This window comes from Rhincodon typus, chromosome 18 (genome assembly GCF_021869965.1).
Source record: "Rhincodon typus isolate 14 chromosome 18, sRhiTyp1.1, whole genome shotgun sequence".
In the NCBI taxonomy this organism is placed as follows: Eukaryota; Metazoa; Chordata; class Chondrichthyes; order Orectolobiformes; family Rhincodontidae; genus Rhincodon; species Rhincodon typus.
Genome location: NC_063349.1, coordinates 30,181,113 through 30,205,826, shown reverse-complemented (window position 1 = coordinate 30,205,826; position 24,714 = coordinate 30,181,113). Strand labels below are relative to the sequence as shown.

Genomic DNA, 24,714 nt, shown 5'->3' with positions numbered 1-24,714 from the left:
CACGAAAAATAAAGTGAAAACTTTTATAAGTCACCCCACCGCGGTACCTACATCAATGACAGAAGTCATATATAATATCAAAAAGAAGTAAAATTAAAACAAAATTCATCACAGTTCAGTTAATCACTCCTGGACTCATTAGGAATGATGGAATACCCTGAACATGCAGCCGGGATGAGACTGCCTTTCTGGGTCACTGGAATACTGGGCCGGAAGAAGACTGCCTCAACGGGCCGAGACTGACACTCCCGGAATACCTGGAAGCCAAAGAAGACTGGGGAAGAGACCTCAATGGCAGGACAAGACCACCACCCCAGGAGACCACCATGCTGCGCCGAGACTGTCACCTTTCTTTCTTAGGGAGCCTACGCCCAGGCACAGACTCAGAGCCTCGGCCTAGCCAGTGAGTCCAGATCAGGGGAGGCAGCCTGGGACCTGGTCCTTGCTCGCTGGGAGACCCTGGGATGGGGAAAGGGCATCCGGCTCATCCCAGTGTTGCTGCCGCTGCCAGAGACCTCCTCCTGCACCCACCGCTCTCTAGACCCAAAAGAAAAGAAAATGAAGAAAAAAAGATAAGTAAAAAAGCCAATGACAAAAAGGGAAAGAAAGCTGATGGGAGCAACTAAACCCCAGACCTGGCCCAACTATTCCACCATCTTGTTTCTTTTTCTATAACTAGTTGTTGTTTAGTAGTTAAATAATAGTAATTGTTTAGTAGTTAAATAATCTATTATTCTGTTAAGTTTTCCAATAGAGTTAAGTTATTCCAATTTTTCTTTATTTTTACAGTATAGTTAAAATACAAACAAAAGAACGTGTGTTTTGTTTCAAGCTTGGTAGTTTGACCAATCGAATTGCATCCGGAACACTACACCTTGCACTTGCCTTTAAAAATAAGAAAAAGTTGGGTGTAGGCGACCTTCTTGATATATTGTGAGGGGTTTTGGTCTGGTCCATAACAATATCTTCCCTTTTCCCTGTCTATCGCCATTCAGATAATAATTTGCTTCTTGTTTTTGCTACCGAAGTGAATAACCTTGCATTTATCCACATTATATTTCATGTGCCATGCATTTTTTCCAATCGCTCAACATGTCCAAACCACACTGAAGCATCTCAACAGCCTGCGCATATTTCACCCTCCCAACCAGCTTTGTGTTGTCTGCAAACTTGGAGATATTACACTTAGCTCCCTCATCTTAATCATTAATATATATTACAAATAGCTGGGGTCCATGCACTGATCTTTGTCATATCCTAATAGTTACTATGTGCCACTTTGTAAAAGGCCTATTTATTCCTACATTTTGTTTCCTATCTGCCAATCAGTTCTCCATCCATATCTGTACCCTATACCCAATCCTATGTGCTTTAATTTTACATGCCAAAATGTGGGGCCTTATCAAAAGCCTTCTGAAAGTCCAAATAAACCATATCAATTGGTTGAGATAACAAGGTGTAGAGCTGGATGAACACAGCAGGCCAAGCAGCATCAGAGGAGCAGGAAGGCTGACGAAAATTTTCTGAAGGGTCCAGACCCGAAACATCAGCTTTCCTGCTCCTCTGATGCTGCTTGGCCTGCTGTGTTCATCCAGCTCTACACCTTGTTATCTCAGATTCTCCAGCATTGGCAGTTCCTACTATCTCATATCAATTGGTTTCCCCCTTATTAGGTCTATCCTCAAAATAATACTTCTTTTCATTCTGATATGTTATCATTTAGCATGTACTGTGTCTCGGCATAATGCAAAGCATCATCTGTTCTCCTATTAACACAATTTAGCTAATGATTGACAACTTCAGAGCTTCCACACAAGGTGACAGCTTTCATGAAATTAAGTTTTTCCTCTATCAACAGATATGTCTGCATGGTGGGGGTGCATTATGCCTAAAATAATCCCAATTCAGATAAGTTCATCTATTATGAATAGCCCTTATAGTCATTATTGTCGTGTGCACGCGAATGAGTGCAGTGAAAAGTTTGTAATGTCACCTCTCGGCACCATCTTAGGTACGGGGTACAGATACTTTAAGTGTTGTTACAGAATTGAAATAGTTAAAAAAAAGAGAACTAGCATGGAATACAGAGTTTAAAAAGTCCCGAATGAGAATAAGTAATATCTGTAAAGTACTCAAGTTATGATCCTTTCTCACTGAGTCCTTGCCCGGTGGGCTAAAGAACATGAGGCCGTGCGAGCCTTGTCCCCTTGGTCGACCTGGGCCCGCTCTGCTTCTGCTCCTGCTCCAGCCGCAACTCGCTTCTGGGACTCGCCTGGTCTCTGACCTGTCTCCTGCATCTGCCCAGTCATGGGACTCCAGTCTCCATTCCTTTAAGACGTTAAGGAGGGAGGGGAAGAAACACTGCAGCAAGAGGTAAAAAAAAATGTCCAAACTCTTAGGATTCAGCTAGATATGTCAATGCTGTAACATTCTTGCCATGGTGACTCAGTGGTTAGCAATTTTGCCTCGCAGCACCAGGGTCCCACGTTTGATTCCAGTCTCGAGTGTCAGTCTGTATAGAGTTGGTACATTCTCCCCGTGTCTGAGTGGGTTTCCACCAACAGTCCAAAGATATGCAGGTTAGGTAGATTGGCCATGCTAAATTGCCTATAGTGTTCAGGGATGTGTAGGTTGGGTGAATTAGCCATGGGAAATACAGAGTTATGGGTATCAGGTGGGATGGGCGCTTAGAGGTCTGGGTGGAAAGCTCTTCAGAGGGTCAGTGCTGACTTGATGAGCCAAGTGATCTGCTTCCACACTCTAGGGATTCTATGCTTCTATTCTATGAATATTCCCCCTCTTACCAGAGTTATAATGTTGAACACATACCACTCATAAGCAACATTCAAGGTATGTTTTCAAGGCCTTTCTTCAGGCTGCGTTTTCTGCTCCTCATAGTGGTTTACAGTGTGGTGCAGCTTGCAACACTTTTGGTCAACACTGATAATGGGGTTGCTAGTTTAATAGCTCAGGCTTATTTACTTCTGAAGCCATTTCATAACTTTTCCATCAATAATGGAAATAAAAACATGGCAATTCTATTTCAGATCAAATTCTTCATTAAGATGGAGGGTGATGTAGTTGGTTCTGAGATAAGGATCCCAAATCTAGATAAAGGAAAGTACAATGGAATGAAGCAATAAGGTGGGTATGATAATGTGTGTACTGTTACTTATAATGGATAGACAATGGCAACCATTTAAAGTGTGCATGGAGGAACTGTAACAATTGTTCATTCCTGTCTGGCTGAAAAATAAAACCAGAAAGATGGCCTTGCCATGGCGAACAAGGCAAATTACGAATACAGGTAGTTCTGCTGTAATGCGTGTTTCATTAACACGAATTGGCTGTAACACAATTGATGAATAGCGGATGCTGTTTGGATAATGCAAACTTTCTGCTGTACAGGTATAGTGATTTTCCATAGCAATTTCCTATGGCGATTTTCTGTAGCACAAGGTCGCACAAGAATGCAACTATCGTGTTATAGGAGAACTACCGGTAGTACATATCCAAGGGAGGGTCATACAAATTGTCCAACAAAAGCAGTACACTTAATGACTAGGGATGGTTTAGATTTCAGCAAATAAGAACGAAGAAATGGATTAAGATGAGGAAAATAGAGTACAAGAGTGAGCTTGTGGTGAACATACAAACTGATTGTTAAAGGTTAGTGAAAAGAATGTGATAGTGAAAGATAGGTCATAAATCAGAAACAGGGGAAGTTATAATTGGGAACAAAGAGATGGCAGACCAATTAAATATATATTTCAGTTTCTATTTTAACAAAGGAGGATACAAGTAGCATCCCAAAAATGGTGCGAACACAAGGTCTAATGAGAGGGAGGAACTGAAGAAAATCAGTATTATTAAGGAAATGGTGTTGAGGAATTTATGGAATTAACGGCCAATAAATTGTCAAGGCCCGACGATTGACATCCCAGAATACTAAAGGAAGTGGTCTTAGTAATGCGGGGCTCATTCATGGTCATCTTTCAAAGTTCTTTAGACTCTGAAATAGTTTCTTTAAATTAGCTACCCTCCAATGTAACTCCTCTATTTTAAAGAGGAGATAGAAAGAAAACACGGAATTATATACTGGTTATCCCGACATCAGTAGTAGGGAAAATATTAGAGTCCACTATAAAAGGTTTAATAGCACAGCACTTGGAAAATAGTAGACTGGACAGAGTCATCATGGATTTACAAAAGGGAGTTCGTCCTTAACAAATCTACTGAAATTTTCTTCATAATAAGCAAGTGAAAGAAAAAGAGGCAGAAATTACAAAACAGAAGAACAAACATGATAAAGAAGAAAAAAGAACAAAACAAGAAATAACAGAATGATCATTGCCAGACTATAGGCTGTGAATATTGAGGAAAACATTATGAGAAAAAAATAAAGTACACTAACTGCAAGAAGCTGGACCATTTGCATGCAAGCAATTAGCTGAAAGAAGCAAGGCAAGTGCATAAAATCAGCTGCTGAAGAGATGTCAGCAATCACTTTACAACAAGTTGGTATTGTTAAGCCTAAAGGTGATAAATGCTTTGTTACTGTCAAAATTCTGACTGTAGAAGGAGAGTATCAAATGAATGTGAAGTGTTAGATAGGCAATGGTGCTGTAAGCAACATCACGAGCTTTGCAGACCAAAAATGAAGCCCTCGATAATAAGGTTTAGGCTCCATGATGGAACAATACTATCCCAAAAGGACAAAGGAAGCTGAGAATCCAGTGGAATGGAAAGAAAGAAAAACCTGGGGTTCCAGAGAGCAGACATTAAGCAAAATCCACACTTCACAGTTGAACCAAGTCTAAAACTTTGACTGGAGACCCTATACCAGCCAAAAGAGATTCACAATATTTCTTCAGTGACTGACAGCTGAACAGATTCTAAAATTTTGCAACAATGCTTTTACAGATCTTGAATGTTTCCTTGCTTAAAATCAGGAGATTTCCAGCTGCCCTCATGCACACCCTGTAAAACAAGATAGAGGAGGCACACGAGTCCTGACCTCGGAAGTCCTGAAAAATGGAAACAGGATAAGATGGCGGTGAAGTAGGGGGATATGAGCCCAGGTCTCAACACTCCCAACTGGCTTTCTTTCTCTTTTCTTTCCTTCTTTTTACTTTTGGTTTTCTTTTTGGTAATGATCTCCTACAGACTCTTCAGTCAGGCAGAAGATACAGAAGCCTGAACACATGCACGAGCAGATTCAGGAACAGCTTCTTCCTGGCTGTTATCAGACTGATGAATGGACTCTCTAGCCTCAAATAATGCTGATCTTGCTAATGTTGATCTCACCTAGTGCATGCCCTGTGCAACGTAACCTGCATGCCTCTAAGTTTTTTTGATCTGTACATCCTTTGCTTACTATGATCTGCTCGTACCGCTCGTAAATAAAGCTTTTCACTGTATTTTGGTACATGTTACAATAAATACATTAATCATGGTGTGGCGACTTATAAAACTTTTCACTGTATTTTTCATGTGAAATACACATGACAATAAATTTCTATTCTATTTTATTTTGAGAAGATGAAGAAATCATTATCCGAGGAACTGGCAACAGATAATAAGCAAGTGAAATCAGAAGAGGTAGAAATCACAAAACAGAAGACCAAACATGATAAAGAGAAACAAGAAAACAGGAAAATGATGCAACTGAAGAACCTGAAGTCAAGTAAATGTGTCACGTACTTACAGCCCACCTGGTTCACTTTAAAGGATGCCTTATTCTGAGAGGCCGCAATTATCGGTTACTACCTAATAGTAAAGTGTGATCCTCATGAGGCTGTGGTGCTTGAATGATGTACAGGAAATATTTCCCCTGCTTGTACATACTGTGTTGAGGTTTGGACTCCTCTGAGCTGGGGCTCTATGTCACTTCTTCTATGGACCGACAGATGGTTGAGAAAATGGTTATTGCTAGCATTGCTCCTCCTGCTGCTCATCTGAGCGATAGAGCTACCAAAGTGGCAGCTTTGCTGCCGTGGATACTGACAAATGGGAAGTGTAAATTAAAAGCAAAAAGACTAGACAGTAGAAATGACTTCCAGATTATTAGAAAGCAGTTCCAAAGCAATGAAAACACACGCTGAAAACAAGTTATGTGGAAAAAAGTCTTTCATTTGGGCAACAAAGAAGTGTTCATACCGTGTTTTAAAGGCATTGTTTGCTTTTCAATTGCTCAAAATTATCAGTTTACCTCCATTCTCTCCCTTTGTTACATGACAAGTTCAATGAAGCCCAGGAGATCAGCATGTGCAAGTTAAAGACAAAATTCTTGGTTAGAATTGCAGCTAATGGACATTTAGCATAGTTAAATATTTGACTCATCTGTCCCAAGGGTTGAAGGACATTCCCAAGTTAAAGGTAAAAGACCACAGGATCCTGCTGGTTTCTCAACATGCCAGCTGTTTCTAGAGGATCAGTTGCCACCTGAACAGAAACCTTCACATGCTGAAAGGTTCACATTCCCCCTTAAAAGGCAAACATATGGCTTGCATATATAAATACAGTCTGGTCAAAAACTAGCTAATGTTCCACACTGTTCTCATGAAGGTGTTGGGTATAGCGGTGGAAAGCCAATTGAAAAGAAATGCCAGTAACTGATGTCCTGATTTCTTGCAGTCACATAAACAAGTCTTGTTTTATAAAGCAAGGAGAGAGAAGTATTCTATTTAATTTAGATTTGCCAACAGTCTCTTTTTTTATACATTTTCATTATGTCCATTTCTAAACTAAAAAATGGTATGAGCTTCAGTGAAACTCAAACCCATAAAACTTCTTAACTTCCTCTTCCACTTTCTTTTGACATCATTTGAAAATCCAGGAATTTACACCATGAGCTGAAACAGAATTTGAATTCTCTACAAAAAAGTCTGCAAGGATTATTTCAAACTGCAAAGATAAAAACCTACTGTTCCAATTATTTACTGAGTTTCTGTCAAAGCTAAGCTCTCTGAGGTATTGCACATGCCTCTTAAACTGATCCTTCACTTTAGTGCTTTTTTTAAAAATCAATTTATGGGATGTGCACATTAATGTCTCAATGAGCGTTTATTGCCCATCCCGAATTGCCATGGAGAAGGTGGTGATTAACTGCCTTTTATAAACTGCTGCAGTCCTTGGGGTGTACGTAAACCATAGTGTTGTTAGGAAGGGAGTTTGACTCAATGACATTGAAGGAATGGCTATACAGTTCCAAGTCAGGATTGTGCGTGACTTGGAGGTTTGTCGCACGTGATGGTGGTCCCAAGGATCTGCTGCCTTTGCCCTTCTAGGTCATTGAGGTCATGCATTGGAAAGATGTTGTCAAAGGAGACTTGTTTAGTTACTGCAGCCTATTTGTAGATGGTGGACACTGCTGCCACTGTGAGTCAATGATAAAGGGAGTGAATGTTGAAGATGGTGGAAAGTCTTCATGTAGTGTCTTTCAGACAACTGTAATGTAGGTTTTCAACCAGACAAAGAACAACTTTAATTATGTTAGGTGTGAAATATACAATTTTTATATTTTACTTTGTTGTAAAATTGTTGTCTTTTACTGAGATGAAGAAATTGCAGAAGGAAAATACTTAAGATGTTTTTTGAATGACTTGATTAGATGTCCTCTACATTGCAAGGGATTGATGTGAGGGTCAAGCACAATTGGTAAATTTATATATGGACAATTAGGTGCAAGAAACTTGAATTCAGATAGTACAACTTCCAATGTACGGTAGTGAGTTTTAAATGTGATTACAGAAGAGTAAAGTCACAGTGCAACAGACAAAAGGAAATGTAAAGTAGAACATGCACACAAGGATGGTATGATATCATTGTATTAGTTAAAGGGAAGTAAAACAACACAAATAATGGACAACCAATCCATTACTGTCCCGTTTTATGCCTCCAAAATTCCAATCCACTTGTAACTTGTGTGTGGCATTCAAGCATGGCTTTGGCATTAACTCAATGCAGTCCAACGTGGAGTTTATCTTCACCTGGTATGCAGGTTGGAGTTCAGCTTGCTGTCCTCCACCATTCTCTGGAATCAATAGCAGCATCTTTCAGAACTACACACACACTACTGAAACTTCTGTGATTCACTGTTTCTGCAGCTTATTAAGTTCCAAGACATCACAGAGCTACACAGGGTCTACTCTCCAATATTCAGGCAAAGGATTGTCACATTGATTCATGTGAGATCCCTGATCTTGTAGGAACTCCCCCATTGCTTGTGTCCAGTGTCACAAAACCAGCTGCTCAGACTGCTCCAGGGGGAAACAAACACATTTTCTAAAGCCCAAGCTCCTTGAATTCACTAGCAATGATAACTTCAAATTTCATCCAGCAACCTGTTCTATCCAAAATCCTATCCAAAACACCTTTTAGCAGCACTTGAGCAGGTATAAAGACACTTTTAACATGCACTAGAGGGTTGCTGCAGGCTTAAAAATGCAACAAGGATGTAACAACCATTACAAATTACACTATTGTTTGAAACGTTTGTTCTGCTATTTACTTAGTGAGTATTGGATGACAATATCTTTAAGGTCAGCTTGATTCTTGATTTGGTCTTGTCCATTCTGCACAGACTGGTTTACATCTCCTCACATCTTTATTCAATGGAGTTCGTTAAAGAAGATGGGGAACTATTAACAGGAATACAGCATAAAGTTTAAAGCAGTGATCCAAGATAATTTATTGACCAAAATTTCCTAAGGCTAGCAAGATAAATGGGTGTTGCTCTTTCTGAGAGGAAAGATAGGTTTTACATAATTCTCTGCTCAATAGGCTGGCTTCTCCAGATAGTGATTCACCAGACAATGATATTGCAGGACAACTTCAGATCTAACTAGGCAGAAGAATTTCTTAGAGTACTGAGATTCATTCCATTAGGCATGAACCCATTTGATCAAGGATTGAGTGGGGGCAATAATATTGATTGCAAACATCACCGAGTCTGTGCTTAGGTTCTTAGAGGAATCAGGTCTTGAGAGGTTGGGTTTCATCCCTGAATACTTTTCTCTGACCCCAGTACTCTGAAGTGAAATAGCAGGTAGAATTCTCGACTGGCTCAGGATACAGGCATCTTGGCAGCTATCAGGTAAACAAATAGAGACCAGCATAATGTTTTGCTTGTTGTGGCACACCAGCTTCAAGTTCAGTGAGTGAAAATGCTTCCTATTCATATAAATGTCTGTTTGATGACACCAATGAATTCTGTGCATTCTAACAAATCCTTGTGATAACTGTACTTGTTAGCGTCTTGTTCAACAAGGAGAGGTATTTGTTGAATGCTCCATCACCTGCAGCATGCACACCAGTGCCAACCACTCAGTCTGGAGTGTGTAAATGGGACAGTAATGGTTGTGGCTTGAAATTTGGCTAAATCATCTTGCAGTATTGCTCCAAACTGATTAAGGATATTTGGTTCAACCTGATTAGTTGCTTTATCCATGATGTTAACAGCGGTTGAGATGCCTTTTAATGTTCTCCAAAATTTGCCCCTCTCCTTGTGAAATTCAATTGTTACCATCACTTAAAGCTTTAGATTAAATTTTTACCTTTTACCAGTGGTACCATCTCTGGAATGAGGGAGGTTTGTACCTGCCATTGTGAGTCACTATGCAAATAATTTTATGCAATGAGAAGTTGGGACTCGGGCAACCTTAAAGCAGTTCAACCTAAGAAAGAATTGGGTATAACTGACTTTCAAAAAAATGATAGCAAGAACAAATTAACAGCCTGTTTTATATTCTGCTTAATTCTCTTTTCTATTGATGACTTCTTATGCACTTTGCAGTAGCCATTGGCACCATTCTTGTCTCACTCGACATATTGCAGAATGTCTTTAATTCTTCTTCCTCACTTCACACATTACTTTCAAATCAACACTCCACCATCCTATTTAATCTCACTTTTTTGCCCTATCAGCATCTGCTCACAGTATGCATCCATTCTTTCCAGGAGGCATTTATAGGAACAGTGCTCTTACAGAACATGTAGAATTTTTTTCAAGTTACACAAAATGCCCTGACAGATACACTAGCTTCAAACATGCCAATTAATTTGGTATTGAACTGAAAGCTGAGAAGGTGCTGGTCAGTTTGAGCTTCCAACCTTATTGAACCAATTAAGTCCATGACAGCTTTTGTAAATAAAAGCATTCCTTGTTGGGGGTTCTAATGTTTCTTTGAAGATTCAGATTCAGGCTTTAAGTGCTTAGTGAATTGTAAATATGTCATGCCTCCTAATTTCCGTGGAAGCCTTGGGTAAAGGTGAAGCTGAAAATGAAAGAGGGGGATGAGAGGGGCAATATGACTTTTGCCTCCAAAAAGGTATTTTATCTGATGCAACAATACATATGTCATTCCCCATAGTGTAAGAAATTGGAAGAGAATATTGTGGTATTGAAGAATTTAAGAGACAATTATTACAGCTAGCTATTACATACAAACATTACATTCACCGGCACATTCACTGATGGGCTAAAGTTATTAAATTCCACAGAGCTTTTGAATTCTAGCAATTAATCCTTTCACAAGAAGTGAAACAGCCAACCTGTGCATAGCTCACATACACAGATACACAACACAGATAATTGTGGAGTCTTAGTACTCAGTACTCCAAAAGAGGCCTCAACCAACACCCTGTACAACCACAACATGATGTCCTGAAGCAGCCATGAAGAACATTCAATCAATTGTCATCTGGTAATATTTCTGCCAAGACCATCCGTCCAGACATGGTGCAATCCTGGGATTGCAACCTGTCACCCTGGGCAAGGTCACAGATCTCTCCATTTCAGACTCATGGGCACAGGTGTCATCAGCTTTTTCAGGGTCATCCCCACACATTGTTTCCAGCAGTTTCCTTGTGTGCCATTTACAGGTGTGAATTCAGATGCCTACTTCTCAAACCCACTGAACAGTCCTGCATGATCCCCACCCCCTGCCAGTGAGGGGGGTTGTCAGTTTGCATGAATCTGACTAACCACCCACCCCCTCCCTTAAATAAACCACTAGTGTCTTCATTTGGTTGTGCTCTTTGCTGCAGCTATTGTCTTTGCCCCTAAGCTTTCAAATCTAATTCATTTCACTTTTTCCACCAGGTTAGAGATCTAAGTAGCAACTAATCAGTTGAAAGGTGGAATTGTGGTGCATCCTATCAACCAGATTGACTTGAAGAGCGGAATGTAATTTCACAGAGCTAATAAGATTGATTAAAAGATGGAAATAAAGAGTATTAGAATCAATCAGATAACCTGTGCAGTTGTCAGTACTAATTAGGTTAGTTGAAGACAAGAGCTGTACCAAGCAGTGATGCTACCTTTACGTACTGCTGGTTTAGGCAATTTGTAAACATTAATTAATGGCTTTCGACAATCACATTTTTGGATGTGTTCATTTCATACATAAACAGAGTAGTGAATTTGGTCTTTGGTTGTACCACAACACCGACAATAACTAATTGGTAGTCGAGGATATATTTTCTTGGATTTCTGTTTGGATTAGTTAATAGGCATGCAGGTAGGCACTAAGTTAGTATGTGCTAAGACAGCAAGCCAGTAACTCTGAGCTGCAGGCTGATCCAATCTGTAAACTGGGTGCTTGTCCCTGCACACAAAGTTTCCTCTCAATAACTTTTCAATGTTACTTGCTGGTGTGCCATACATTGCAGGTCTGCACTTCCTAAGCATTCTGCAAATGTATCATAGATGTAAATGCTGGATGTCAATGTCTAAGGAGAAGGGATGCTTGTGGGTTGACCCTATGGATCATCCCATGAGATGCTGATTGGTCTTGAGCAATATGTAGGCTGTCCACAGCCAGCAGTGAGCTGAAGTACTCGCTCTGACTTCCATATCGAGATTTCTAGATGTTTATTTTCTCAGTGCATTTGGTAAGATAGGAAGCTGAATATTATTGTTAACATTGATGAGATGTGCATTAATAAGGTGTTTTAACAAGCAATAATTGTGAGCAGTTTTGGGCCTCATACTGGAGGAAGGATGTGCTGGCCTCAGAAGGCATCCAGAGGAGGGACTCAAGAATGATCTTAAGAATGAAGGGCTTGTCATATGAGGAGTGGCTGAGGACTCTGGGTCTGTACTCAAGCCGATTGGGTGAGGGGGGGCGGGGGGAGGCGGTGGTGGTGGGGTGTCATTGAAATTTACAGAATACTGACAGGCCTAAATACAATAGATGTGGAGAAGGTGTTTCCACTAGTAGGAGAGAAAAGGAGCCGAGGGAGTAAAGGGACAGGTCTTTAGAACTGAGATGAGGGGAATTTCTTCAGTTAGAGGGTAGTGACTCTGTAGAACTCATTGCCACAGGACACTGTGGAGGCCAAGTCATCAAGTGTCTTTAAGACAGAGATAGAAAGGTTCTTGATTCATAAGAGGATCAAGGGTTATGGGGAGAAGGCAGGAGAAAGAGGTTGAGAGACACATCAGCCATGATCGAATGGCAGAGCAGACTCAATGTGCTCAATGTCCTTATGGTCTTATAATCCCCTTTAATTGGTAACTCAACATTGCCTCTTGTGAAACTCACCTCCAATCATGGCAAAAGCATAAAAAAGGGAACAAGATGCTCCCAACATCAAGGAAAGCTTTGATGGATCCCTTGTCTGATTCTGCCACAAATCACACCATTGCCCATGTCATTTTGACCCCTATAAGATTCTGCCCCAGTTGTTTGGGTAAGTCACTTGTTTAAATGATAATAATAGAAGATTTTGTTTCATTTCTAGCACAAAGTAAATAAATACCTAGCAGAGGCAGAAATTCCAATTGTTGAATATAGTAGCTAGATGGTAATGTATTTGAATGACATTTGAATTTCAAGTGTACTGCCTTCTGTTGTTGTTTAGAAAGGGTGGCATGGTGGTTCATTGGTTAACACCAGCCTCCAGTGACTGTTTGGAGCTTGCATGCCGTCCCATATCTGCGTGAGCTTCCGCTGAGTGCTTTGCTTTCCTCCCACAGTCCAAAGATGAGCAGAATGGGTGGACTGGCCATGTTAACTTCCCTGTAGTGTCCACTGATGCGTAGGTTAGGTGGATTATCACAGTAATGAGAGGCTACAGGAAGAGGGTGGGGCTTTGGGTCTGGGTGGGATGCTCTTCAGACGGTCAGTGCAGACTCAATGGGCCAAATGGCTTCTATCTGCACTGTACGGACTCTACGGTTGTCCCTGTCTTCTGTTTCAACGAGACCAGAATTTACTGTTAGCTTCTTGTAGCAACACGCATTTCTAACCTTGGGTTTTAAATATAGAAAATATTTCAAATGCACCGCAAGTTGATCAATTTCTAAAGCAGAAAGGATTAAGTTAATGCTTGATCCAATCCATCATTACATTTCAGTTTATCACTATCCTTTTTGAAGCTACATTATACTGTTAATTTATAACAGCACACCAGCATAGCTTGAAACCAAGTAATACCATCTCTGCCTTTGGCAGCCATTGGGACAGGGAGACATTGTGAGCCAGCTTTCTTCTGTGAATATGCAATGCCCTGCCAAGTGAGATTAGTAATGGAATGTACAACAATAAAAAGGTTTTAATTCACAAACTAACACGCATGTGGGAAATTTTAGGAGTTAAATATCCCCTGCTCAAAGACTTGCTCAACAGAAGGGCAAATTGAGTAAATGTGCAGAAATCTGCTTGTTTTGAAGAGGACCTTTACTATTTTAGAAATATAGACTCCAAACTTTGGAAAACTGCAACTTTTCCAATCACCCCTCCGTTGAGAAACTTCTATCAAAAATGCTAACTCATAAGTCATCTCTTAAAATCCAAATGAAAAGGCTGAGCTATGTAAAGTTGAATTAAATTTCATAAAACTTGTACTTTTATATTTAATGCATCTGAAAACCTTCTTGGTTAAATGCTGCATATGTAACATAAATTATATCAGAAAAACATAAATTCCTGCAGAGATCAATTCCAATCCCCTTAAAAAATATATTACCTTCTGTTTTTTGACATATTTTTGGTAATTTCCACGCACAACAATGCTGCAGAAAGCATGTCTGCAGACGTGAAGTTCCTTTCCTGCAATATTTCACCTGCCTTTTAAGTTCTGTCTCTTCCGATCATAAAAAAAAACATAGTTTGGACTGTGTTTTAAACAAATGATTTTAAAGGTGTTGATCATCGATTTTCTTGGTTGTCTGTTAAATGTTTTCCTGAAAAAAGTGGAAGACAGTCTGGGCACACGAGTTCCATTACTGTTGTATTAACATGCTGCAAAACATAATGTGTTGCAACATGAGGCAGCAAGAATTAATCCTAGAAAGTTTACTCCCTGATTTCTGCTGCTTTTAGTTTTCAACGTAATGCACTGTTTCTCCCATGCAGTTTTCAATGAACTCAGTAGATTCCACACTGGAATTTAATGAGATAAAGCAAAAATAAATCAAGACTAATCTTTAAGAAGCTCTGGAGTTCAAGATTTATAATAGAATGGTTGGGCAACACACTTCCAACCATTTTGAACCTCAGAGTTCTTAGTATTTCAACTGATCTTAAAGTGAACTTTGTTGGTAGTTTAACATGAACAGCAAGCACAGTCATTCATGAGTCAGATCATCTTGCCCTGTCAACTGAAGGATGCATGATCATCAGTGACATGTAGGGGAAAAATGTTATAAAAACCATGAATCTGATCTGTGGGAGAAGGTTTGGTTTAAGTAAGATCAACTTCTAACTAAACACAACTTGTATATTTTAATTTCATATTTCCTCAGAACTTTATTTCTCAACTCCCACTACCTCGAAAGAAGCTTTTACCTCAAGCAGTTGTCCCAGACAGATGCAGTCTGATGCGATGTTTGTCTTCAGCAACAAGATATCAGAATTCCTGACAGTGTAATAAGAAATCAGTTGGCACTTTCTGACAGTTTAAAAGTCTCGATGTTGAAAGAACACAACTGCTGCTGCTGAAACATTTCAAAACACATACTCCTTTCACCTCCCCAAACAAATAGCAGACTGAACTTCAAATGCATTGCAAGACTATTAGGTAATCCTTTCTTTGTTTGGATTCAGTAGGGTTCAGTGACAAACATTCATCTCCCTTTCTATATTCAGCCTTGTTCTTCTACTGGCTGTAGAAAACTCTTACAAATATAAAAATGTAACTAGTATACCAAATCCATAAAATTCCCTGACATGACATTTATTTGTAGCAAATTGCATGATTTAATTTTTACAATGCTCAAAATAATTCTTAAATGTATTTCTGAAATATGTGAAGACCAAAACAAGAGCAGCAGAGAATATTTTAAAACTTTTTATGGGATTTAGACAAGAATGAAAATCAACTTAACTAAGGTGGATATGTTTAAACAAGATTGAAAAACTTCAACATGCCGTATATGATTTATGATTTCACTAGCAAAGGTCTCCACTACAATGAGAAGGTAATAATACATTAAACTTTAACCTTGGTCACACTTTGTTTTCTTAGGCTATAGTTCTGAACGCCAATCACTCTGGATGCTGTAGTCTCGAAGTTACCTCAGAGTTTATGATGATTGTACTGTGCTCACCTTTCCAGCAGGAATCTGACTTTGTTTTGCAAAAATATTAACATTGTTTGCAGGCAGAAACATTTCTATTTCGATCTGTCCACTTTTGTTTTCCAATGTAGGGGAGTCAAACTTACAGGCTTTGAGATTGGCTTTCAGGATATCTTTGGATTTGAGTATGGGACATTCAGTGGTGCAAGTTCAGACACTCAGCTGGCTATAGAATACTGCATTTGCTATGTGTGAATCTTCCATGTAAATGACATAACCAAAATATTCAGTGAAGCTGAGCTCTGATGAACAGGGCACAAGGCACCTTGCAAGAACTTCGGAATGTGTGTTTTTATCCTGATGCTTGGCATTGCTGATAGATCTTAAGAAACAAAGATGCAATATATCCAGCTGTCTTGCGCAAAGCCAATAGTTATCCATATCTCATAACCATAAAGATGGGAAATGAGAACCACTGCCTAGCTGGGCACGTTTTTTCCCTTGTGATGGGCGATGTCATCATTCAACATAGTATTACAGAAGATACTCACAAGATGGCAAAACCTGTGAACGTTCAGAGTTATGTTGTTGTGTGTGACTATGGAGTCTTGGGAGTTTGGGGAAGGGGCAGATCCATCTTTTTCACACTTATTGTAAGGTATTCGTGCTTGGGTAAACTGGTCAACATACAGGTGGATTTCTTCCGGTTTACGTGCTAAGAGGGCAGTTTTTAGTAAATAAGAGTTCATTTCGTAGTTATTCCATGAACTTGCAGATTGAAGAGGCTGCTGCCTGTGTTGATTGAATGTATACTCCTATGCTGAGATCTTAGATGCCTAACTGGAGCCATTATGCAGACTTTCCTGGTGCCATTGATGACAGAAAACAATATTCTGCATCACATTGGGCCATCATACCATTGTGAAATGTGCAGTTAGACCTGGTCATCTTTGCAAGGCAGCCACGTTTGTGCAGCACTTTTCAAAGCTTTCCACAGTTCATATGTCATAATTATATATATATATTGCAAACAACAGAGGTCTCTGCAGTGATCACTGTGGAACACGACTGGTCAGAGACCTCCAGTCAGAAAAACACCCCTGCACAACTACCCTCCATCTTCTACCACCAAGCCAATTTTGGATCAACTTAACAACTCATTGTGGACTCCATGTGACATAATGGCACCCTTGTAACTATTGTTGATTGCTGCAAATACCTATGTGGTTTAATAACGTCCTTTTTGGGAAGGAATCTACTATCCTTCCCAAGCCTAGATTACATGATTCCAGACTCTCAGGAATGGGGTTGTTTCTTAAATCTTAGTCTGAAAAGACCAAGCAATCAATTTAAAGGGCAAAAGGGGATAGCAATAAAGCTGATCCAGCCAGTAACACCTGCATCTCATTTTTAAGAATTTCAATTTTTCTATCTGGGGTACATCCTTATTGTTTCTAATTTATCCAGTTTGTTAGAAGATTGTGTTTGTCATGGTGAAGTCAAACTCTTTTTGCTTAAATGTGCCTGTGCCAAATGCTCCTAAGGCCAAAAGCTCCACATCTGTCCTGATCTGTGGAGAATGACTATAATCTTGAGGCTGATGTGTGCACGGTTATGACTAAAGGCTATCAATAGGATCCTCAACCTATCCTTGTCACTACAGGGACTTGATGTTGTCTGAAATGTTGGTTGATTTGATTTGCTGAGCAAGTTGCACATTGAGTAAGTGTACTTAAGTGGATAATATTTATGCAAATCTGCTTCCACTCTAACATCTAAGGCAACTAATGCACACTGGTGCAATATGTCACACACAATGAAAAATTGTGCAGGTATTAATTTTAGTTTCTTGACCTTGCTTGATCAGCAGCCAAACTGTTGGCACTTCTGCACTATCAAATGGTGTAGACTTTACTCTTTGTTTTGTAGCTGGGTTTCAAATCAAGTTTTTCTTTTCTAGGTAGACTGCCAACCTACTTGGAACTATCTGGTTTTGAAATGCCACATACATCCCATCTCTGCTCCCTTCTAAACAGGGTTGGCACGAGAAATCAGGCAACAGGAGATTGGGGGTCAAAGGATTTGGAAGGATAAGATAATGAAGACAGTTGAAATATACTTCATCTATTAAATGTCTCATATTATTAGCATCTCAAATAGCCCCTCCCTTGAACACACATCAAAAGAACATAAGAACTAGGAGCAGGAGTAGGCCGTCCGGCCCTTCGAGCCTGCTCCGCCATTCAATAAGATCATGGCTGATCTTTTCGTGGACTCAGATCCACTTACCCACGTTCTCACCGTATCCCTTAATTCCTTTATTGTTCAAAAAAAATCTACCTTTTTTTTAAAAACGTTTACTGAAGTAGCATCAACTACTACACTGGGCAAGGAATTCCATAGATTAACAGCCCTCTGGGTGAAGAAATTCCTTCTCAATTCAGTCCTAAATCTGCTCCCTCTAATCTTGAGGCTATGCCCTCTTGTCCTAGCTTCACCTGCCAGTGGAAACCTCCTCTCTACTTCTATCTTATCTATTCCCTTCATAATTTTATATGTTTCTATAAGATCCCCCCTCAATCTTCTGAATTCCAATGAATATAATCCCAATCTACTCAGTCTCTCCTCATAAGCCAACCCCCTCAACTCCGGAATCAACCTAGTGAACCTCCTTTGCACACCCTCCAGTGCCAAAACATCATCATTAATCAGGAGTGGCTTGAAGCTAACAAATTGTTTGGTGGAGTCCTTCTCTCTGCCAAATAAAGAAAGGATTTCCTTAAGGGATCTCTAATTATTTTAAATTAGATAGTGTTCAGTGGAAACCTGTTTACGATTTACAAAAAGGTTTTGCAGTGATTTTCCACTGAAATAAATTGCTCAATCAGAAGAACTCAGTCAGAGTTTCCCAGCGACAAACATTGTAAGTAAACTGCAAGGTGTTCGGGTAGATTCACATCACATCTTTTTAAAACCCAAGCTCAAAGCTCCAGAACATGTTGAAAGGAAACCCCATGATACTGCAGGTACATACTTAAATAGCTGAACCACACTTGTTCCCAGCTTCACCCAAACCCTTTTCACACGAACAATTCTGCGTGGATAGCCAGATAAGATCTTAATGTGACAAACAACTATAAGCTAGTACACCTATAACTCTTCATCTGTACAAAGTACAGAGGGAGCCATTGTGCTGGAGAAGAAAGAGTTGCCAATTTAGACCTGTTACTATTCAATCTACTTCCATCAACTTTTCAGGAAAATCAGAGATGGTCTCTCTGTGAAAACATTCTTCTTCATCTCACCTCTGGTACTTTTGCCAATTACCTTTAAGCTATGTCTCTGATTAATGACCTTTGTGCTCATGAGAACAGTTGCTCTTCATCTATTCCATAAAACTCTTCACAATTTTGAAGATCTCTTTTAAATCTCTCCTTAATATTCACAGTTTTCAAGGAGAGCAACCACAGCTACTCACATTTCTTAGTGTTAAACCACATTTGTCATGTGACTGCCCTTTTCACCAGACTACACCTGAAATAAAAGCAGAAAATGCCACAAATACATAATATTGACAGCATCTGTGGAGAGAGAGAAACAGAATCAACTCTCCCAGCGGATGAACCCTCTTTAGAACTTCTGTGTCTTTCTGTAGTTCTTTACTATACCTCTCATTGTTTCCTACATTCACAAATTTAATTTGTTTTGTCAACTTCGAAATTATGCACCATAAGCTTAAATAATTGGAGTTGCATCACAGATCAGCCATGATTGCATTGGTTGGCAGGACAGGCAAGATGGGCTGAATGGCCTACCCCTGTACCAATGTGCACAAGTTCAAGTCACTAACATATTTTAAAAAAACTGAAAGAACTGCAGATGCTGGCAATCTGAAACAAAAACAGAAATTGCTGGAAAATCTCAGCAGGTTTGGCAGTTCAGAGAGAATTTAGAGTTAATGTTTCGGGTCCAGTGACCCTTCTTCAAAATATATATCTGCCATTATCTCTTTAATTCCAAGGGTTTTTGGTGTGCTTAATGTCTATTTATATTGGCATTTTGTCAAATGCCTTTTGAATACACAGAATCAACTGGACTACCATCATCAACACTCCATTGTTATCCATTCACCAACAATTTTAATCAACAACCAGGATATATTTCATGTCTACTTCATTGTAACTCAAAAGTATAATGGTGTGTGAACACCTTGCCATAAAAATGTTAGCATTTCATTAGATAAGAAGAATTCAGAATAAGTATATATACACACACAGATTTTCAGCATTAAGCTATTCTTTCTGTTTCTTAGTCAAGTTTGAGTATTTGTAGCCAGTAACCTTTATATCCCATGGTCTTCAATACTTTCAATAAGTCTCTTATGTGGTACTTCAACAAATGAACCAAAACTCACTACGTTCAACAAAGACAACTTGAATGGGTGGCAGGAACAGCAACTCATATTCCGCTTGGGAACCCTGCAGCCCAATGGTATCAATGTGGATTTCACAAGTTTCAAAATCTCCCCTCCCCCTACCACATCCCAAAACCAGTCCAGCTCGTCCCTGCCTCCCTAACCTGTTCTTCCTCCCACCTATCCCCTCCTCCCACCTCAAGCCGCACCTCCATCTCCTACCGACCAACCTCATCCCGCCCCCTTGACCTGTCCATCCTCCCTGGACTGACCTATCCCCTTCCTAACTCCCTACCTACACTCACCTTTACTGGCTCCATCCCTGCCTCTTCGACCTGTTTGTTTCCTCTCCACCTATCCTCTCCTCTATCCGCCTCCCACTCTCTCCCTATTTATTTCAGAACCCGCTTCCCCTCCCCCTTTTCTGATGAAGGGTCTGGGCCCGAAACGTCAGCCTCTCTGCTCCTATGATGCTGCTTGGCCTGCTGTGTTCATCCAGCCCTGCACCTTGTTGTCTCAGATTCTCCAGCATCTGCAGTTCCTACTATCTCTGATTGCATTTATCCAATAAGTTTTCACAACTTCTGAAGTACTTCACAGCCAATAATGTATCTTAGATGTGCGGTCATTGTTGTAAACGTTAAGGACGCAGATGACAAACGTGTATAGTGATACCTCATTGCTGTTTGTTAGAGAATGATCAGAGAATATTTTCAGTGATTTTTATTGAGGGGAAGATATCAGCAGGGACATCAGAAATAACTCCTCTGCTTTTTGAGATAATACGGTAGAATATCTAACATCACTGAGAGGGCAGATAGGTAGACTGCACCTCTAACAGTGCAGCAATCCCTTCATACTGCACTCAGTGTCAGCCTGGACATTTCTGCTCCAGTCTCTAGAGTGGAATTTTAATTCACCATCTTGCAATAGGTGATGCCAAGTGAATCACAGCTGATATTCACTCTCCATTACCTGATCACTGCACAAAATATCAGCTTATGTCATGCTGAATTTCTGAAAAAGGGCCCTGACCTGAAACGTTAGCTTTCCTGTTTCTCTGATGCTGTCTGGCCTGCTGTGTTCCTCCAGCTCCACACTTTGTTATCTGTAGCTTATGTCATGCATAAGGTTGTGGAGTGAAACTTGAATTTATTGACTCAAAAACAAGAGTGCTACCAACAATGCCAAATGGTCCTTTAAACTAGTGCTTCTCAAACTATTTTTGGTTGAGTGGCCTCTGAACATTAAATAATACTCATAAAATTAAATTTTACTAGCCTCAGTGAGTGAGGATTTGCCTGGTGATCTTTGTAACGTTCACAGCACATTTCACACACTCACCTCTCCAAAGACAGTCAATGCATTTTGCACTACAAGTACCGGTTGCACTTCACTTCTGCCCTTAAGCTCACATTAGACCTACCTCTGGCCACTGCTCATTCACTTAATCCTGACTACAGCATCTCCTTACCAAAAAGCCCTGGTTGGTTATTTATGTTGTCTACACCATGTTAGCCCTGTTTGTTAATCATTTTAAGGTTATTTTGTGAATGTTTTCTAAGAACCACCAGGGTTGCACGGATCACAATTTGAGAGCCACTGCTTTAAATCTTAAGCATATAAACAAACATTCTTTGGGATCAATATCAGTTGGAAAAAACTTGTCTAAGTAGAACTGGAAAGGTAACATTTTCAACTTTTTTCAGAGAATCTGTTTTTAAGCTTCTTTCAAGAAACAAAACAGAAAACACATTCCTGCAAACACAAGTAACAAATGGTAGACAAACAAGAGGCTGGAAGAACACAGCAGGCCAGGCAGCATCTGGAGGAAAGGAGCAGTCAACGTTTCAGGTCTTAATTCTTCTTAGGGACAAGTAGACTAATGCCAGTTACACTTAGAAGTTCATTATCATCACTGTTCAGAAAATGCAAGAAAATTGACTCAGTGCAATAACACAGCAAGAAAATGTAGAACAGTAGTGCTGTAGAACAGAGGAACCTAGGGGTTCAGCTACATAATTTTTGAAATTCGAGTCACATATATAAGATGGCTAAAAAGGCGTTTGGCACGCTTGCCTCCATTGCTCAGTCCTTTGAGTATAGGAGTTGGGAAGTCATGTTGAGGTTGTACAGGATGTTGGTGAGGCCTCTTCTGGAATACTGTGTCCAGTTCTGGTCGCCCAGGAAGGATATTATTACGTTGGAGAGGGTTCAGAAGAGATGTACCAGGATGTTGCCGGGTATGGAAAGGTGAGGTATAAAGAAAGGCTGGGACGTTTTTCCACTGGAGCCTAGGGGATTGAGAGGTGACCTTTCAAAGTTTATAAAAATAATGAGGGGTATAGATAGAGTTAATAGCAGTTGTCTTTTCCCTAGGATGGGGGATTTGAAGACTAGTCTGCACATTTTTAAGGTGAGAGGAGAGAGATTTAAAAAATACATGAGGGGCAAATTTTTTATACAGAATGTGGTTTGTGTATGGAATGAACTTCCTGAGGAAATGGTAGATATGGGCACAATTACAATATTTAAAAGGCATCTGGATAAGTACATGAATAGGAAAGGTTTGGACAGTATGGGCCAGAAGCAGGAAAGTGGGACGAGTTTAGTTTGGGAATATGTTTGACATGGACTGTTTGGACCGAAGGGTCTGTTTCCGTGCTGTATGACGCTGTGACTCTATAAAAGGTGCAGTTTCAAGCTTGTCTATTATTCCAATTGTGATGTTTGTTAGACTGCACAACATGCACAAAAATACCAGAAATGTAATGCATTGAAAATGTTGTGCTAATGATATGATTATTAAATCTGTATGAAGTTGCTGGATAGTGTTACTTCAAAAAAAATTAAAACATTGTGAATCATAAAGATGTTTGAAATTCTTCAGTTTGTATTTGTCCTTCAAAAGTCTATGGTAATTATTGGCTTTTTTGAATTAAGATTATTAAAAAAACCTTCATATAATATACGCACACTTACAATCATTCAAGTAGAACCGGAAAGGTAACATTTTCAATTTTTTTCAGAGAATCTGCTTTTTAAGCCTCTCTCAAGAAACAAAACAGAAAACACATTCCTGCAAACACAAGTAACTAATGGTAGACAAACAGGAGGCTGGAAGAACAAAACATGCCAGACCAGCCTTCGTATAATATACACACACTAACGTGCTCAATGATGTTGCATCGCAGTGTTACATAAACTAGATTGCATAATTTGGTCTTATCTTTTAGGATTTTCCATTATTAGCCATCTATATGTAATCATTTCATGGCATATGAAAATGTTCTTAGGGGAAACAGCAAACAATTCACATTCAATAACTGCTAGTGTCATTGAAAAGCTATACTATATACCTTCAGTGATCTCCTATGGCATTGCTCATGAGTTTTTAAAAAAAAAATGTTCCTTCTATATCTCAAGTGTCTTCCTTCTTAAATTATAGTTGCATGAACAAATAAATCTACCTATGCAATATGTTGTATTTAAATAAATATTTTACTCATTTGTTTCAGTTATGTGGATGCACTTTACATATATGACCACTTTATTCAATTCTGACAATCATTGTATAATAATTTAAATCTCTTATGAACACGAGGCATACATACAATGTATACACATATGCTTTCCTTGTACACATATTTTCACGTCCTATTTCTTGGAATTTGTGTAGATGTGATCACCTAAGTGTGAATCTGAAACAGTGATCTTTCATCAAAGGCTATCCTGAACATTGTACTTATTTTTCATAACGTAAGTGAAAATTATGGCAAGGTCTTGATTTGAAATATGAAAATATAACAGAGAACCTGTAGATAATGCAGATAGCCAACAGCTTTTCCTCAAGGCAGGGGAGTCTAAAATTAGACAGCAAATATTCAAGGTGAGAGGGGAGAGACACAAAGAGGTCCAGAGGGGCATTTTTTTCATACAGAGAGCAGTGGGTGTCTGGAACAGGATTCCAGAGGTAGTGGTGGAAGAGAATACAATTTTGTCATGTAAGAAACATTTAGACAGGTACATGGAGGGATATGGGCCAAACATAAGCAAATGGGACTAGTTTAGTTATGAAAACTGGGCAGCATGGACAGGTTGGGCCAAAGAGCCTGTTTCTATGCTGTAGACCTCTATGACTCCATATGGATAGCAAATAGGGATAATTCGCAACTGGTAGCTGATTAATCTCCATCCAGTGTGGCTTCAAAATATCTATAACAGCCTCCTCTGCCATGGCACTAAAGTAGCTTTCTGCCTGAGTTTCAGATGCACCTTGCAGACTGTTTTCCTGAACTGCAAATTGCAATCTCCAGAACAATTACTCAGTTCTTCAGATCCCACACCCTTTCTTCAGTTACACAAGTTTTTGCAAAGTAACTACTTGCATCTTCTCACTATCATTTTGAAATAATTCCTTCAAAGAGTTTAAAACGTAAGGGAAAAACAGTGGAAGAAATGTATTTTATTCTAATCAAGGAATTAAACAGTTTGAAGAATTTCACATAATAAGTTCACCAACTTCCACTGAAACAAAATGTTTTCAAAAGTATCTTGAAGTTTTAAAATGGAAGCACATGGAGGAACCCTGATTCACTGATTTACAGATGTCAATGCCTTAGAAAAGAAGGTAGAAAAGGTGATTTATAGAGGCATTGAATACCAAGGATTATTGAAATAAAGTAAAGGAAATTATGCAACACTAAGATGTTACATGGAATGAGAGATTAGTTATAAAGGGAGACTTGAGAAGTTAGTGAATGTTTTTCCCCCA

General features: G+C 39.5%; 1 protein-coding gene across 7 annotated transcripts in view; it reads right to left on the bottom strand.

Moving 5' to 3' along the window:
* foxp2 (forkhead box P2) overlaps positions 1-24,714 on the bottom strand; it is a 746,195-nt gene that overhangs the window by 519,591 nt on the left and 201,890 nt on the right. Inside the window, exon 1 of one of the 7 annotated variants that reach the window (XM_048607720.1) lies at positions 14,796-14,842. The exons of the other annotated variants lie outside the window; for them this stretch is intronic. The gene's annotated coding sequence lies outside the window, so the exon portion shown is untranslated. Of the gene's footprint in view, positions 1-14,795; positions 14,843-24,714 lie in introns of those variants that run through there. 7 annotated transcript variants of the gene reach the window in all.